The sequence below is a fragment of the Myotis myotis genome, unplaced genomic scaffold (assembly GCF_014108235.1).
Source record: "Myotis myotis isolate mMyoMyo1 unplaced genomic scaffold, mMyoMyo1.p scaffold_m19_p_18, whole genome shotgun sequence".
Classification (NCBI taxonomy): Eukaryota; Metazoa; Chordata; class Mammalia; order Chiroptera; family Vespertilionidae; genus Myotis; species Myotis myotis.
In genome coordinates this window covers 1,774,921-1,792,499 of record NW_023416322.1, presented here as the reverse complement: position 1 = coordinate 1,792,499, position 17,579 = coordinate 1,774,921, and positions in this window count along the sequence as shown.

Below are 17,579 nucleotides of genomic sequence, written 5' to 3'. Positions count from 1 at the left end.
AAGCCCCGTGTTTCAGCTATGCAGCCTGCCTCGGCCTCCAAAAATATGGGAACCATGTAAAAATTAGCTTTGTACACATCGCCCATCTTGTTTGAAAAGACTTACGGTGTTTAAGTCTATGCAAACAAGATGTCTTCAATTGAAAATGGGTAAAAAAGAATGAAAAAAAAATAGGATCAGATAAAAAAAAGCTAATAAAAAATCCACAGTCAAGTCCAATCCCATTGCTCCAGGTAGGCCATGAATTTGCCCCCCATCTTTTCACCAGGCAAAGTGAGAGGGGGATTCTGACTGCTACGCAGTCACAACAGCCATAAGACGAATTACCGGAATATTTCTGGAAGACAATCTATTCTGCCAGCTCTCTTCCTGGATGGCAGGGCTGCCTGGGAAAATGCAGGGAACTGCTGCGAACTTTGCACTCCCCAGTGCACAAAATGGAGGGAACTTGCCAGGTGCTTTGAGATCCTCAGATAAAATGTATTCTTTTCAGCAGCCCAACCTCCTTCCAATCATTATGAAAAACAGGTTTGGCAAGAAAAGGGGCATATATGAAAGGATTTCAAAACAGTTCTTAACAAGTGAGTTGGAGCTTATTGGCATGAAGGCATGCAGTGGGGTATTCATTGTAATTCTGATGTGATATTCATAAACAACTGTTCATTCACATCCATACCCTGACTTGTAAACGGGTGAGTTTTTTTAATCAACACTAATAAAGAGTTGAGTACAAAACTATATCCTGAAATCACACATCAATCATGGTGATCAGTGTATTTCTTACAAAGAAGAAATTCTCACCTCTTACAGCATAAAAACAAGTAAAGCAGAGCCTGTATGAAATCGGTTAGGGAGCAAGTACTTCTACCTGGAAATCTAACGGAAGTTCTCGGGTGAAGGGTACGACCCACGCCGGAAGGTCATTGTCATGGAGGAACATTTTAGTAGAGAAATAAGAAACACACACAATGATACCAAGGAAAGCTGGCTTTTATCGGGTGCTTTACAATGATTCTGTGTTATTTTTAAGGTACTTTATGAATTAATCACCATAGTTGTCTGGCCTCAATGCCTATGCCTTTAATTATTACTCTATAATGTTACCAAAGTAGGTTTCAATGTCTCATAAATGCCATGGAAGGGACACTAGGCCTTCAGTGTCCGTTATGAGATGGGAAGGGGTGACCCAGTTAGAGGGACAAGACGCAGACTCTGAGGGAGGACTGAAGGATGAACTGGATCCGAAAGCGGGCGCTAATGGATTTGACAGGAGGACAGAGTATCTCTCCAGGCACCATGGAAGTGACGAGAAAGGTGAGATGGGAGGACATGGAACAGCAGCATCTGTGCCTTCTATTTGGTGAACACCCGGGAGCCACCGAGGGAGTGGCTGGCTTGTCATAAGCAGGCGAGGAGAAAAGTGTGTTTTAGGAAGAAGTATCTGGCTGCCCAACACAAAACCTTTGGCGAAGATGGAATAAGGAAGATGAAGGAGGAAGGTGGCAGAAGAAAAGGGAGGAGAGAAGAGGGACGCAGGCGTGGTGGGAAGGGCAGCATTGGTGGAATGCCAGTGCGCTATGGATACAACTTGCTGGGTGTTGATTATGTTTCAACCTGTGTGCACATTACCACCAACTTCTCACAATTTGACACTTTCTTTTAACAACTTCCTTGTGAGGTTATAATCTCTACTTTGCAGATGGAGAAACCAAAGTTCCTAGAAGTTGAGCTGAGCTACTTGACAAAGTATGAATTTAAAACTCTCCTGCCTTTAATACATTACAGAGAATGGAGGGAGTTAAGGAAGAAACTACCCTAGGTGAAACAGAATTAAAACTAGAATCTCCTTTTTGCATGGAGGAATGGCTGGCGGTAGACTCCGAGGAGAAGCTCACAAGCGGCTTCCATACCTGCGGGCTGTGGCCATGGGTGAGTCGGCCCCTTCGTGTGTCGCCATGTCTCGCAGGGGCTCTGATTCTAACAGGTGTGTGACGAGTGTGTGCTGAGAGAATGGATGACCTAGCAGTCACACTGCATTTCTCACGAATAATAAATGAAGTCCACAGAACTATGTTTAAGGACATAGTTGCATCACAATTTGTCCAACTTGCAGAGTGGTTCTCCCTGACCTCCGTCTACCGCCGTCAGGCCCCTCCCCATGCCGGCCTCTGTCGGGATGTCCTTTCCTCTGAGGACCCCCTTCCAGAGGCCACCGGACCCTCAGGAGCTCGCACTCTCCTCTTCTTGACGGGACGGCGAGGGGGCGGCGTCCTGTGCAGGGCCCGGAACACACAGGCCGGAATAAACTCCCTGCCGTGTGCCCCGCAGGCTCTGAGCAGACACTCACCCCTGTGTGTTTGTGGCTATTTTTGAATTGGCTTCTCGGTTTCTAGAACTCTCTACTCTCGGGGGGAAGTTCTCCTCTGCCCAGAGGTCAGGGCCGGTGTTTGGACGGAGACCACCCGAGGCAGTGGCCGGCCTTAGACCTCACCCAAGGACTCACCCCTTTCCCTTTCAGCTCTTCTCTGAGCTTCCCCTGGGTTCCTTCACACCCCCACCCCGAATCCTTCCTTCCTGCCCCACCCCAGTGCCCTTGCCCTGCCTTTTCTTCTGTCCAGCCTCCTCTGTGCCCTCCCTGCTCAGGCCCTTTGCCCACCGCCCTGGGCAGTTCAGGGACCCCCTGGCGGGAGCCCTGCATTCTGTCAGGGCAGGGACCCTTCCTGGCTCTGGCTCTGTGAGCCCCTGGAATGGCATCCGCAGGCTGGTGGGGTGTGCAACTTCGCATCCTGCTCAGAGCAGCGCCCATTATGTTTATCTGAGTCGCGAGGGATTTCAAGACCCAAAGCAGGTACCGCCCACCAGCCGTGGGCTGTGGAGTAGAGTAAATGGCCACCGTGGCCCTGCACAGTGCGGAAGGCAGCTGGCTCTCGGCCTGCGCTCCCCGAGTGAGCACGAGCCGCTCTGTCCTCTGGAGCAAGCTGCCGCGCTGTGGACAGCCCGTAGGACTGGCCATGGACGACGGGCAACCCAATCTCAGCATCAGGCCTCAGCGCTGCAGGGGCCAACGGAAGCAAACCCACAGGAAAACGAGGGCTCTGTGCTGGAACCCGGACCTGGCTGCCCCGCCTGAGCACCGACTGGCAAGGCTGCGGCAATAAGACAAAGGGGCACCCTGACCCCACGGAGCTTGCATTCCAGAGGAGGAGATGGACAACAAGCTAAGAGAGAAATCTACACGCTCAGAGACTCACACGTGCTCTGCAGAAAGCGAAGCAGGAGGCGGAGCCATGTGACAGGGCGGCGGGGAGGCAGCATCGGAAGGGTGGCCAGCAAAGGCTTTCTGGGAAGCTGGCATCCGGGCTGGTCTGGAGTGACGGGAACTCGGGGAAGTGTGGGTCCTGGGAAGCAGCACTTAGAGGAGTAGGGTGGGAAGGAGGAAGTGACATAGGCAAAGGGCTTGAGCTTGGATTTGAACTTGAAGGCTAGAAGACCAGAGAGACTGGAGCTTAGGAAGCCAGGGAGGGAGTATACAAAGATGGGGTCAGGGAGGAGGTGGAGACAAGCACCGTGAGGCCTTTCGGGCCAGGGGGAGAATTTGGATTTCACACTGACTGCATTTGAAACCCACCAGGCAGGGCAGACACTGGCTCACTGAACAGCTTCTCCCCACACCCTACAGGCCAGCGGCGAAGGCTGGGCGTGGCCTGCTCCCCTGGAGCTTGCAGTTCTACTGGGACAGGTCAATGGATGGAGCAAGGAGCACACAACGGACAATGATGAGCTCCATAGCGAAGAGGAGTGGAAAGGCGCGGTGGAGAGCGCTGGCCACTGCCGGAGAGAGAGGGGTCATGGAGGATGTACCTTGGAGGGACGTTTAGGTCTGACAGGAACAGTCAGGAGAAGCCAGGGGGGCGGGGCGAGAGGGGGGCATGGAGGGGGGGGGTGAGGCAGGAGAAATGGCCAAGACAATGGCTCTCAGGAAGGAATGAATGTTTGAGAGACAAGAACTAAGGCAAAGTTGGCAAGAGAGGGGAGTGGTAGAAAATTGAAGCCAACAGGCAAGTAGTTTTAGCTGAACCAGGAGGAGGCATGGAGAGTTTAGAAGGCCTCCACCTGTCCACATGTTGTAACAAAACGCCATGGACCGGATGGCTTATGAATAACGGACATTCATTTCTCGCGGTTCTGGAGTTGGAAGCCCAAAGTCAGGGGGCCGATCTGTGTCAGTACTTCCCACTGCGGGGGGTCAGGGTGCTCGGTGGGGTCTCTGATAAGAGTCTCATTCGTGAAGGTTCCACCCTCACAACTGAAGAATCTCCCAAAGGCCCCATCGCCCAGGACCTTCACGGTGGGCACGGGGATCTCAGCACAGGGCCTCGGAGGAACACAGACACTTGGTCCAGAGCACAAGGGAGCAGCATCCCCGACCCTTGTTCTGGAAGCATCCTTTGCCTTGGCTGAAAGAACGCATTGGAAGGGTGGGGTGGGGCAAGTGACGCAGGTTGAACGGTTAGGAAGTATCGCACGCCTGCATGCCTGATGCACTGTGGCTGCGTGTCCCGGCTCCGGACAGGGCCCAGGACTGATTCCGGGACTTTTTTGGAGGTAAAGTCAACAGGGCTCCGCAGGCGGGGATGTGGCTGGGGGAGGACAAGGAACCGAAGGTCACTACCAGATTTGGGTTTGGCCTAGGAAATACGTGGTGGCATCACTCACTGGGATGGAGAGGCCGCCTGCCCAGTAAATATCACCGCTCCCATTTCACAGATGAGAAGACAAAGGTGCAACATATATGACCCCAACCATATGCTGATCCACCAGGGCACGTTTGCCAAGAGTGGGGTTGCCCAATTGATTAACCATTTAGAAAAAGAACCTATGGCAAAATCAAGAGGCATAGTGTGTGTGTGTATCTGTGTGTGTGTCTGTGTGTGTTTCTGTGTGTGTGTCTGTGTGTGTTTCTGTGTGTGTCTGTGTGAATGTGTGTGTTTCTGTGTGTGTGTCTGTGTGACTGTGTGTCTGTGTGTGTGTCTGTGTGTTTCTGTGTGTGTGTCTGTGTGTTTCTGTGTGTGTCTGTGTGTGTTTCTGTGTGTCTGTGTGACTGTGTGTTTCTCTGTGTGTGTGTCTATATGTGTGTGTGTCTGTGTGTGTGTCTGTATGTGTGTGTCTGTGTGTTTCTGTATGTGTGTCTGTATGTGTGTGTTTCTATATGTGTTTCTGTGTGTGTCTGTGTGTCTGTATGTGTGTCTGTGTGTGTTTCTGTATGTGTGTCTGTGTGTGTCTGTGTGTGTGTGTGTGTGCGCGCGTCTGAAGCACTCTCTCTAGCGTCTCCATCCGTGAGGGGACGGGACAGGAGAGGGAGGAGAAGCAGCTTAGCTGGGAGTACCAGGTCGGACCCTGGAAACAGCTGACAGTGTAACAGAGTCCTAGCCTCGCAGCTCGGATGGTCTCCTCTGTGGACAGATGTGGAAGGGCCTTCCAGGGCACGGCCAGCACCCGGGCCCTGGCACACACACGCCGAGTGCAGGGCTGGTGCTGCAAGGCCAAGCCGGCGTGGCTCAGAGCTCACCCACCTCATGACCTTGGCCAGCAGGTTATTTATCTGCAGCCTCACTTTCAGTTTCTGAGACTGAGTCAGGTCAACATCAGGTCGTGGTGAGTGCTAAGCGTCCGGCAGAGGGCCTGGCGGAGAACAATGCTCAGTGCACGACTCGGTTTAAGTCCTTCTGTTCCTCTTGGGGAGTTTCTCCTGCAGCCACCCATTTCCTCGGACCTTCCCTGCCTGGAGGCCGCCACAGTGTCCTGCTTTCCCAGGGTTCCTCAGTCTCAGAGCCAAGCCCTGCAGAGAGAGACTGGGGACCCGCCTGAATACCTTCTCTTTTCTAGTTTCCAAACCAGACTTTCTTTCTCCTGAAACTGTCCCATTCAGGTTTGATGAGCACACTTTACCTCACAGTCTAAATAAAGTGGAACTGTGACCCCTGACATAGTCCCGAAAGGAAGCTTTGCTTGAGGGGACCCCAGTTGTCAAACTATATCAGTTCCTATTGCTATGCATCAAACACCCCAAATTAGCAGCTTCAGAGCATAACCCCTTTTTCTTGCTCACAGCTCCAGGCAGCTGGTTGTGCACTGAGCGGGGTCAAGCTCGGCTGAACTCCGTGGGACTGTTAGGACAGCCCCACTCAGTGGGAAGGTCAGCTGCCTGTGGTCTGGGTGCCAACAGTGTTGGGTCTTGCACTTCTTGTCGTCCGTCGGTCTAGCTCAGCTTGCTTGCGTGGTGGTCCGGGTTCCAAGGAGCACGTGAGTCTTCTGAGGCCAATCCCAGAACCGGCTTCTAGTCTGTGGACTACAGCCAGTCCCAGGCCAGCCCAGATTCCAGGGCTGGAAAATTGGCATCACCTCACCATCTCAAGATGACAGGAGCTAGAAAGTCCCACTGCTGAGGGGAGGTGGAGAATTGGAACATTTGGGGAGTTGGGGACCAGGGTGGACCCTTGACCTGGTCTTTTGGTTGTTCTTGCTAAGCCTGAGTACCCGTCGACCCTTCCCTAGCCAGCAAGGGTAACGTTGGGCCTACTTCTCTTTGCCCCAGTAATGCCAGTCTGGACCACTCTCTCCTCCTGTCGTCTAGCCTTTCTGGATCTGTATTGTCTTTGAATTCCAAGCACTTCTTTTCCTCTATGAAGGGGAGCATTTGGAGGGAGAAAACCCCCATACAGGATTTGAGAGTTAGTTGCTGCCAGAGGAGCAGGTTAGATTCCCGTTCTCAGCTTGCCTCCTCCCATAGGCACCTCACCTTCTCTGTCCTCAGCCTGCTTGGACATCCAAAAGAGCAACAGAATACGAGCCACGCAGGAAATGTGACAGACACACGCAGCTGGTTGGAGGCCCCCAACACACTTTCTTCCTTTCTTCCAAACGACGGTCCATTTTGACAGCAAGGCACCCGCTAGCTGACGGGTCTCCCAGGCTGCCTTGCACCCAGCATGGCCACGTGCCATAATTCTGGGCAATGAGATACAGGAATAAATGTCTTGGGTTGAACTTGTGGGAAAGCTGTTTTAGTGCTAAAAACGGACAGACTTCGCATACTTGTGCCTCTTGCCCTTTTTGCTTATTTATTGCCTGGGACATAGACATACTGTCTGGAGGTGAAATTACCGTTTTTAGACCATGAGGCTGAGCGGTGTTGCTGTGAATGGTGGAAGAAGAAACCAGAAATGGCCTAGGACCCTAATGATTTCCTTGAAAACGACACAGGTCCCCGATGGCCTGCCTCTGGATTTCTCATCCTCTGAGATCAAATAATTGCGTATTTGCTGAAGTCATTGCGATCTGTTTATTGATACATGTAGCCTAGCTTGTACAATATAACATCTATGTTATTACGGATACAATATTACGGAAGCATGGCTATCTTAACCGATATAACTGCTGAAGGTGGTCCCAAAAGTGAAGATGGGTGCGATGAGTGCAGCATCAGTGACTTGGAGAAGAAACAAGGAAGCCATTTTCTTTTGAGAACAGAGACATCGTCAAGAGTAGGGTGCTCCCGCACATCGTGTGGGCAAGGTCTGGGGATCCCGCACAGGCAGGGAATCTGGCCGTAGCTGTGCGGACGGGCGGGGGGGGGGGGGGGGGCACCTGGAGAGAGAGGGAGTCCTGGTAGATGCTACAGATGCCCACCACATGGAAGTTTCCTCGGTGTCACCCGAAAGGCCACCTGAGCTGACTGACCCCCATCCTCCTCTTGAACTTCCTCCCTCTCTGTTTCTTTCCTGAGCCAGGGCATCACCAGCTGCCTGTCTCCTCAGCCAACAACTGTTTCCGCTCCTCCAGGTCCGCAGCTCCGTGACGCCGAATGCTCCTGAGTGCACCCTCTAACTCACACCCTTCTGAGCCGTGGGTGAGGAGGACAGAGATCTACGGGCAATCGCACATCACTGCTCAGGGCAGCTTCGCCTCCCACCTGGACACCCGCCAGGACCTGCTGTCCCTGCCTCAGCCCAGTTCTGCAAGGTGGCATTCCTCAAACCAGCTCCGCGTGCAGCCCCTTTGCTTTAGGATGTGAGAAGCTGGTGCTGGGACAGTGATCAGACCCCCATGCCTGGCACCCCAGGACACCCCACATCTCCCCCGGGGGTGCCTGCAGCTCTGCTCCCTATGGCCTCTGCAGGGAGCCTCTCCCCCCAGGTGCCCTTCTCTCAGCATCCTGTAACCAGTGGTGCCCTGCAGGCACCCATCCTGCCACAGTTCAACCACTCCCAGTCCTAACCTCCAGGCAAACAGTCATTCAGGGCCCTGCTGGCTGTGAGTCAGTACCTGCTGGGACTGGCTGCTGGAGCATCGCTGCCTGAACGGTGGGTAGACGCTAGGGACAGCTCAACACACCCGAGAAAGAACAGGCGGGGAGAGTTCACGTCACAGAATGTTTTCTTCTCTTTCTTTTATTTCCTCTAATTAACATGGCATTGAATCTAGGTCTTCAGATACAAAGTGAACTATTTCCAAGCAATTGTTTCTAGGGAAGGGGTTCGTGTTTCTAGAAGTTGGACTACAGAAACCTCTAAGGCCCTTTCCAGCTCCCAAACTCTATGCAGTTATCTTTTCAAAATTCAATTATACAACCGATTGTCTGAACTCTTCCCTTTAGTTGTATTTAGATGTAGATAAAAAGTAAATTGAAATCAATGAACTTTATATTCCTGAACTAGCACTTGGGATTTCAACAAATTTCAAGGCAGCACAAACTAGTTTAATAGACTAAGTAATGATGATAAAGTGGTGGAAATGTTTATGTTTCTCTTCAATACATCGCGTTATAAAGTGAACATCAAGTATCTAAGTTACTAGCAGCTATCTTTCTTAACTCATTATTGACTTTCTACATTAGTTGGGATTAACTAATTGTTTTGATGGCACTTCCCCAAATTATAAGGTAGCTGAAAGCAGGAGATTATTTACCAAATGAGGCAAAGAAAAGAGAGGGAGCCCTGAGGCCCAATGCTGGCTGGATCTGCCTTCCTGCCTGCACACATCGGGAGTGAAGTGCAGGTGGGTGTGTGACACACTTACACACAGCGCCTTGCTGCCTCCGTGGCAAGGGGACCCCCGCCCCCCACTCCCCCAGCGTCCTGTGCAAACAGGAGGAAGCCCACACTCTGTAATGGAGGCTGGTTTATGAGCAGAGGAGCTGAAATCACCCCCCACACCCCACTCCTTTATAAACAAGACCTGTCAAACTGGCGAGGGGCTGCAGATTGAGCTCATCACCAGGACCAGGCATTTAATCGACCACACCTACATAATGGAGCCTTCACTAAAACCCTAGCAGATGGCGTCTGGAGAGCGTCCAGGGTGCGAAGGCGCATTGGTGCACCTGGAGAGGGCAAGCGAGCTCCCAGCGCTCCTTCTCCCAGTGCCTGGCCTTGGGCATCACTCTCATTCTGCTGTTCCTGACTTGGATCCTTTGTAATGAACCGGTCATCGTAAGTAAAGTGTCTTCTGGAGTCCTGTGAGCCATTCTGTAACTGGACAGTCAATGGGTCTGCGCTGCCTGCCACTACCTGAGCCAATTCAGCAGAGACAGGGTTGGCTCATATATGAGCGTTTATTCCAATACCGTCAGCAGAGTGGAGAGCAGCAGGTTGTCCACAAAGATCTGCTCTGCTCACCCCCCCATAAACCAGCTGCCTATATGGGGTACAAGGACAAGGATGACATGGGGAAGTGCGGTTACAGGCAACAGGAAGCAGGCTAGGCTGGCGGGGGTGGGACTCCAATGTTTGGGCAACAAGGTTGTCAATCTTTCCATCACAACAGGCAGTTCTTGGATGAGAATGGACCACATTCCAAGGTTGACTCCCAGGTCCTGGGGGCGTACAACTCCCAGCCAGGTCAGAATGTCCTTTCCTTAACCAGCACAAGGCATCCTGGTTACAGGGCATGATTAATATTTCCTATAACCATAGCTAGTCCCCAACATTCTATTTTTGCCCCTAACACTTCTAGCAGATTATCCAGCCCAAGGAGGGGTTGAGGGGACCCCGTTGTACAGGTGGCCGTCGGGAGTACAGGAGGCTGGGGATTAAAGTGGGGTCAGTCTTGCGAGACTGAGCCATTAACTTGTGGGGTGTGATGCTGACACCAGGCAGATAGTGTGGGGATTGACATAAACTGTAGGAAACCCAATGCTGGGGCCTGGCTGGTGAGGGGAAACCCTCACGCATTTGGTGTCAGTGTCCTGTGGGAAAGCAAGTCTCAGTGCTGACAGAGTAACTCAGGCAGTGCTGCCTTGGAGCCAGGATCTCCCCGGGGCCGCAGACACTGAGACACTCGTGTATTTCTGCTCAGGCAGCCTTGCATTTTAGCTCTTATTATCAAGGCAACAAGGAAGTCTCTACGTTCATGTGAAGGCAGAAGTAAGGAGGGATCAGCATTTCCCCTTCCTTTATCAGTAGGACAAAAGCTTTCTCAGCAACCCCAATCTCAGCTTAGTATGGTTGGTCGGAAGTGGTCATGTGACCATTCTTAGCTGCAAGAGAGGCTGAAACACAATTGTCACACTGGCCAAGCAAATTTTGACCCAACTGCCAGCACTGATACCTTGGATCACGAAGTCAGGGTTCTCTTAGCAAAGTGGGGGAGGGGGAGGTATGGGGAGGTAGCCACAGGTCCCTTCTGCTGATGGACTCTCAGATTTTATTTTATTAATATATTTTTTAAAAAATATATTTTATTGATTTTTCACAGAGAGGAAGGGAAGGGGATAGAGAGTTAGAAACATCAATGAGAGAGAAAATCGATCAGCTGCCTCTTGCATACCCCCGACTGGGGATGTGCCCGTAACCAAGGCACATGCGCTTGGCTGGAATCGAACCTGGGACCATTCAGCCCACAGGGGGACACTCTATCCACTGAGCCAAACCGGTCAGGGCTGTTAATATATTTTTATTAAGAGAGATAGAAGTATTGATGAGAGAGAAACATTGACCAGCTGCACGATGGGGGATCAAGCCCCCAGATCGGGCTTGTCCCTGGCCAGGAATTGAACCAGCGATCTCTCGGTGTGTGGGATGGTGCTCAATTGCTGAGCGACACAGCTGGGTGGGATCTATGCATTTTTAATATGTTCCAAAGGGTGGGACACCGTGAATCTTCCCAGGTTTCTATGACAGAATCAAAGGTTTGCCCACAACTTGGGAATGTCTCAGGTACCGGTGCCACCTGATCCACTGGGAGCCCTGGCCTGGCCTAGCTTTCGGCTCGAATCTCTATTATTGTCAGCACCCAGCAGAGTCTGCCTTACAACACACCGGGCCTGCCTCCCGTGGGATGAATGCACAGGGGAGTGCTCAGAATCCCTGACAACTCTGAGATGATCAGGCGGAGGCAGCTTGCTCTCACATTAGGGATTAAGGCTCAGGCTTGGGCTCCAAAAGTCTTTCTGGTCAACCGAGGAGCCATCCAAACGGCAGGGCACTTCCTTGGTTCTTACAGATTTCTCAGAGACGCATGTTTATTTGGGCGATGGAGAAGCACGTGGCGATGGCGATTGGTGGGTTAGAGCGTTCCCCAGACCACGCCCTCCTCACTCCCACTGTTAACTGAGTTATATCCTGTTTATACCGGAGGCCCAGTGCACAAATTCATGCACAGGTGGAGTCCCATGAGGTAGCCTGTGGAGATCGGGCCCCAGCTCATGTCTTCAGCCTCACAGCCCAAGCTCATGCCCCCAGACTTGCAGTCCCCCAGCCCCACCTGGCACCCCACCTTGGCCTGGCACCACCCTCTCACCTGTTCTACCTTCCCACCAGCAGGGCAATCAATTAGGGCCAAACCCCCCTGCCTGGCTCCCTCAGCACCTGGGAGCTGGGAGGTGGCCCCACCCCCCGCCACCGCTGCTGGTCACCATCTGCAGGGTGATTGGCTGGGCAATCAGGCCCCTGCTTGCACCTGCTTGGCCTGGCGCTGCCCACTCACCTGCTCCACCATCACGCCGTGGTCCCGCTCTCCTCGGGGCCCACTGGGGCTGGCAGCACCTCCACTGCCGCCACTGCCAGTGCTGTGTCGCCAAAACCCACCATGTCCTGCGCCTCCCCCTGGTGGTCAGCGCACGTCATAGCGAGTGGTCAAACTCCTGGTCAAACTGCCTGAGGAGACAATTTGCATATTGGCTTTATTATATAGGCTTGTTTAATGTGAATATATTAACATATCAATTATTATATAATTGTTACTTTGGTATGTTTCAAATTTCTGATGCTACTCATTGGTAGGTTATAAAATCAATTAAATGGATAGTAAGCACCATTTTTGAGAAATAAAAAATTATACAGCTCACTAGAAAATGTTTAAGTTTTTAAACAAATCTTTGTGTATGTGTGTTTGTAGATACACTGGGTCAGGTTCAGAATGTATTTCATACTGTTGGTCATGTTAAAAAAAGTTCAAGGTCCCTGGTTTAGTTGATGTTACGGAAGGTAAAGATTTGTATTCGTATCAACAGTATTTATGGTGCATATTTTTTACTAATTGGACTTCAGGACGTGGAAAACTGCAGATGCAAAGATAAATCATTCACCCTCAAGGATTCTTCCGGGTCTACCCTGCCTTGTTACCACCCAATTCTTTTCCTGCAGAAGCAGAGGCAGGTGGTGTGTGGAAGCTGAGGGGGTGGTGTGTGGAAGCTGAGGGGGTGGTGTGTGGTATGGAAGCTGAGGGGGTGGTGTGTGGAAGCTGAGGGGGGGTGTGGAAGCTGAGGGGGGTGGTGTGTGGAAGCTGAGGGGGTGGTGTGTGGTATGGAAGCTGAGGGGGTGGTGTGTGGAAGCTGAGGGTGGTGTGTGGAAGCTGAGGGGGGGGTGTGTGGAAGCTGAGGGGGGGGTGTGGAAGCTGAGGGGGGTGGTGTGTGGAAGCTGAGGGGGGTGGTGTGTGGTATGGAAGCTGAGGGGGTGTGTGGAAGCTGAGGGGGTGGTGTGTGGAAGCTGAGGGGGGGTGTGGAAGCTGAGGGGGGTGGTGTGTGGAAGCTGAGGGGGTGGTGTGTGGTATGGAAGCTGAGGGGGTGGTGTGTGGAAGCTGAGGGTGGTGTGTGGAAGCTGAGGGGGGGGTGTGTGGAAGTTGACGGGGGGGTGTGGAAGCTGAGGGGGGTGGTGTGTGGAAGCTGAGGGGGGTGGTGTGTGGTATGGAAGCTGAGGGGGTGTGTGGAAGCTGAGGGGGTGGTGTGTGGAAGCTGAGGGGGTGGTGTGTGGTATGGAAGCTGAGGGGGTGGTGTGTGGAAGCTGAGGGTGGTGTGTGGAAGCTGAGGGGGGGGTGTGTGGAAGCTGAGGGGGTGGTGTGTGGAAGCTGAGGGGGGTGGTGTGTGGAAGCTGAGGGGGTGGTGTGTGGTATGGAAGCTGAGGGGGTGGTGTGTGGAAGCTGAGGGTGGTGTGTGGAAGCTGAGGGGGGGGTGTGTGGAAGCTGACGGGGGGGTGTGGAAGCTGAGGGGGGTGGTGTGTGGAAGCTGAGGGGGGTGGTGTGTGGTATGGAAGCTGAGGGGGGTGTGTGGAAGCTGAGGGGGTGGTGTGTGGAAGCTGAGGGGGGTGGTGTGTGGAAGCTGAGGGGGGTGGTGTGTGGTATGGAAGCTGAGGGGGGTGTGGAAGCTGAGGGGGGGTGTGGAAGCTGAGGGGGGTGGTGTGTGGAAGCTGAGGGGGGTGTGGAAGCTGAGGGGGGTGGTGTGTGGAAGCTGAGGGGGGGTGTAGAAGCTGAGGGGGGGTGTGGAAGCTGAGGGGGGGTGTGGAAGCTGAGGGGGTGGTGTGTGGAAGCTGAGGGGGGGTGTAGAAGCTGAGGGGGGGTGTGGAAGCTGAGGGGGGTGGTGTGTGGAAGCTGAGGGGGGGTGTAGAAGCTGAGGGGGGTGTGGAAGCTGAGGGGGGTGGTGTGTGGAAGCTGAGGGGGGGTGTAGAAGCTGAGGGGGGGTGTGGAAGCTGAGGGGGGGTATGGAAGCTGAGGGGGTGGTGTATGGAAGCTGAGGGGGGTGTAGAAGCTGAGGGGGGGTGTGGAAGCTGAGGGGGGGTGTGGAAGCTGAGGGGGTGGTGTGTGGAAGCTGAGAGGGGTGGTGGGTGGAAGCTGACGGGGGGGTGTGGAAGCTGAGGGGGTGGTGTGTGGAAGCTGACGGGGGCGGTGTGTGGAAGCTGAGGGGGGTGGTGGGTGGAAGCTGACGGGGGGGTGTGGAAGCTGAGGGGGGTGGTGTGTGGAAGCTGAGGGGGGTGGTGGGTGGAAGCTGAGGGGGGGTGTGTGGAAGTTGAGGGGGTGGTGTGTGGAAGCTGAGGGGGGTGGTGGGTGGAAGCTGACGGGGGTGTGTGTGGAAGCTGAGGGGGTGGTGTGTGGAAGCTGAGGGGGGTGGTGGGTGGAAGCTGAGGGGGGGTGTGTGGAAGCTGAGGGGGTGGTGTGTGGAAGCTGAGGGGGGTGGTGGGTGGAAGCTGAGGGGGGGTGTGTGGAAGCTGAGGGGGTGGTGTGTGGAAGCTGAGGGGGGGGGGGGTGGAAGCTGAGGGGGGGGTGTGTGGAAGCTGAGGGGGTGGTGTGTGGAAGCTGAGGTGGGGGGTGGTGTGTGGAAGCTGAGGGGGGTGGTTGGTGGAAGCTGAGGGGGGTGTGTGTGGGAAGCTGAGGGGGGGGGGTGTGGAAGCTGAGGGGGTGGTGTGTGGAAGCGTGAGGGGGGTGGTGTGTGGAGCTAGGGGGTGGTGTGTGGAAGCTGAGGGGGGTGTGTGGTGAAGCTGAGGGGTGGTGGTGTAGCTAGGGTGTGGTGGGTGGAAGGCTTAGGGGGGGTGTGTGGAAGCTGAGGGGGTGGTGTGTGGAAGCTGAGGGGGGTGGTGGGTGGAAGCTGAGGGGGTGTGTGTGGAAGCTGAGGGGGTGGTGGGTGGAGGAGCTGAGGGGGTGGTGGGTGTAAGCTGAGGGGGTGGTGTTGGAAGCTGAGGGGGTGGTGTGTGGAAGCTGCGGGGGTGGTGGGTGGAAGCTGAGGGGGGTGTGTGTGGAAGCTGAGGGGGGTGGTGGGTGGAAGCTGAGGGGGGGGTGTGTGGAAGCTGAGGGGGTGGTGGGTGGAAGCTGAGGGGGGTGGTGGGTGGAAGCTGAGGGGGGGTGTGTGGAAGCTGAGGGGGTGGTGTGTGGAAGCTGAGGGGGGTGGTGGGTGGAAGCTGAGGGGTGTGTGTGTGGAAGCTGAGGGGGGTGGTGGGTGGAAGCTGAGGGGGGGGTGTGTGGAGCTGAAGTGGGTGGTATATGGGAGACATGCAGAAGCCTGGCTGAGCATGTAGGCCAGTGACTTGCTCTCTCTTTATTGACAGGAAGTAAGTTCTGTAAGGATAGAAAACAGTAGGTACCTAAAAACCCTCCTCCCCCCACCTGCCCTCCAGGCTTTGCTGAGTGGAAACTGGTCTTATGAGATTCTTGTGTACACATTCTAGCATACATGTGGCTTTTAACACACCAGACAAGTGTCCATGTTCTTTTACCTCTTTTACACATGGTAGCACGGCATACACACTGCTCCACACTTTGTTAGTTTTACTAAGTATCCTATCTAATAAAAGAGAAACGTGGTAATTAGCATACGTCCGCTACCCTTTCCATTGGCTAATCAGCGAGATATGCAAATTAACTGCCAGCCAAGATGGCCGCCGGCAGCCAGGCAGCTTGAAGCTGAACATGAGGCTTGCTTGCTTCAGTGACGGAGGACTCCAACGTTCCCCGCCTGCCCCTGCCGGCCTCTGAGCTTGTAGTTTGAAACATTCTTACAAATGCAGAAGCTAAACAAAACCCCAGAAACCTGCTTTCAGCCCTCCAGGATCTCAGAGCTGGAGTTATACATTGTTTCGATTATAGAACCAAAACAAACCAGATACCTGCTTTCAGCAGCAGAGGCCTCAGAGCTGGAGCCAGAGCTAAAGCTGGCCCAGAATAAAAAAGAAAAAGAGAAAAGGAGCAGTTGGGAGCTTCAGTCACCGCCAGACTGAAAACAGCCCTCAGCCCCTCACCCAGACTGGCCAGGTACCCCAGTGGGGACCCCCACCCTGAAGGGTGTGTGACCAGCTGCAAACAGCCATCATCCCCTCACCCAGGCTGGCCAGGCACCCCAGTGGGGACCCCCACCCTGATCCAGGACACCCTTTAGGGCAAATCAGCCGGCCCCCACCCATGCACCAGGCCTCTATCCTATATAGTAAAAGGGTAATATGCCTCCCAGCACCGGGATCAGCGGAGCTGCGAGGTCTCCCAGCACTGGGATCAGTGTGACAGGGGGCATCGCCCAAACCCCCTGATTGCCCTGCGGCTCTGTGTGTGACAGGGGGCGGGGCCACAACCTCCCTATCCGCCCTGCTCTGTTCGTGACAGGGGAAGGCACCCCAACCCCCTGATCAGCCCTGCTCTGTGCCTGATAGGGGGGAGCTCCCCAACCCCCTGATCGCCCTGCAGCTCTGTGTGTGACAGGGTGTGGCGCCCCAACACCCCCCCCCCCATGGGCCCTGCTCTGTGTGTGACGGGGTAGAGCCATAAACTCCCCATTAGCCCTGCCCTGCATGTGAGAGTGGCGTTGCTCCAACCCCCTGATCAGCCCTGCTCTGTGGGTGATAGAAGGCGGCGCCCCAACCCCCCGTCCACGGGCCCTGCTCTGTGTGTGACGGGGTAGAGCCATAACCTCCCCATCGGCCCTGCCCTGAGTGACAGTGGCGACGCCCCAACCCCCTGATTGGCCCTGCTCTGTGCGTGACAGGGGGGGGCACTGCAACCTCCCCATCGACCCTGCCTTGAGTGTGACAGGGGGTGGTGCCCCAACCCCCCAATCGGCCCTACCCTGAGCGTGACTGAGGGTGGTATCACAACCTCCCGATTGCCCTGCTGTGTATGACAGGGGGCAGCGCCCCAACTCCCCAATCGGCCCTGCTCTGAGCCCGACCAGGGGCTGCACCTAGGGATTGGGCCTGCCCTCTGCCACCCAGGAGCAGGCCTAAGCCAGCAGGTCGTTATTTCCCGAGGGGTCCCAGACTGCGAGAGGGCACAGGCCAGGCTGAGGGATCCCCCTCCTCCCCTCGTGCACAAAGTTTTGTGCACCGGGCCTCTAGTACATATATATATATTTAACATTTTTAAATGTCACACACATCTTTGCCTCACTTTTCATGGCTGCATAACATTCATTGTCTGGGTAAACCGATAAGCCACAGCTAGTTTACCTGGTCACCTCCTGCTAGATGTTTGGGCTGTGTTAATTTTTTATAACGAGCAGTGGTTGGGATGAATAGTTTTCACCCACACCTTCTGCACGTGTGCACATGTGTTTGTGGGTGGTTCCTCAGTGTGGAGTCATTGGTTCAGAGACAGCTCTTAGTTAGATGATATCGCCACAGTTTCTTGCCCTCCATGGAAGTTATAACAACTTTTAATTTCACCGTCAACGTTTGAGTTTTTATTCTCCTCCTGCTCATCAAACCAATGCAGACCAACCTTTAAGATCGATACCAAACTGATGGGCAAAAACCATCTCAGTGCAAACGTCGTTTTTATTTTAGCGCATGGACTGAGCACTAAGTCAAAGCTTTAAACCATTTGTATTT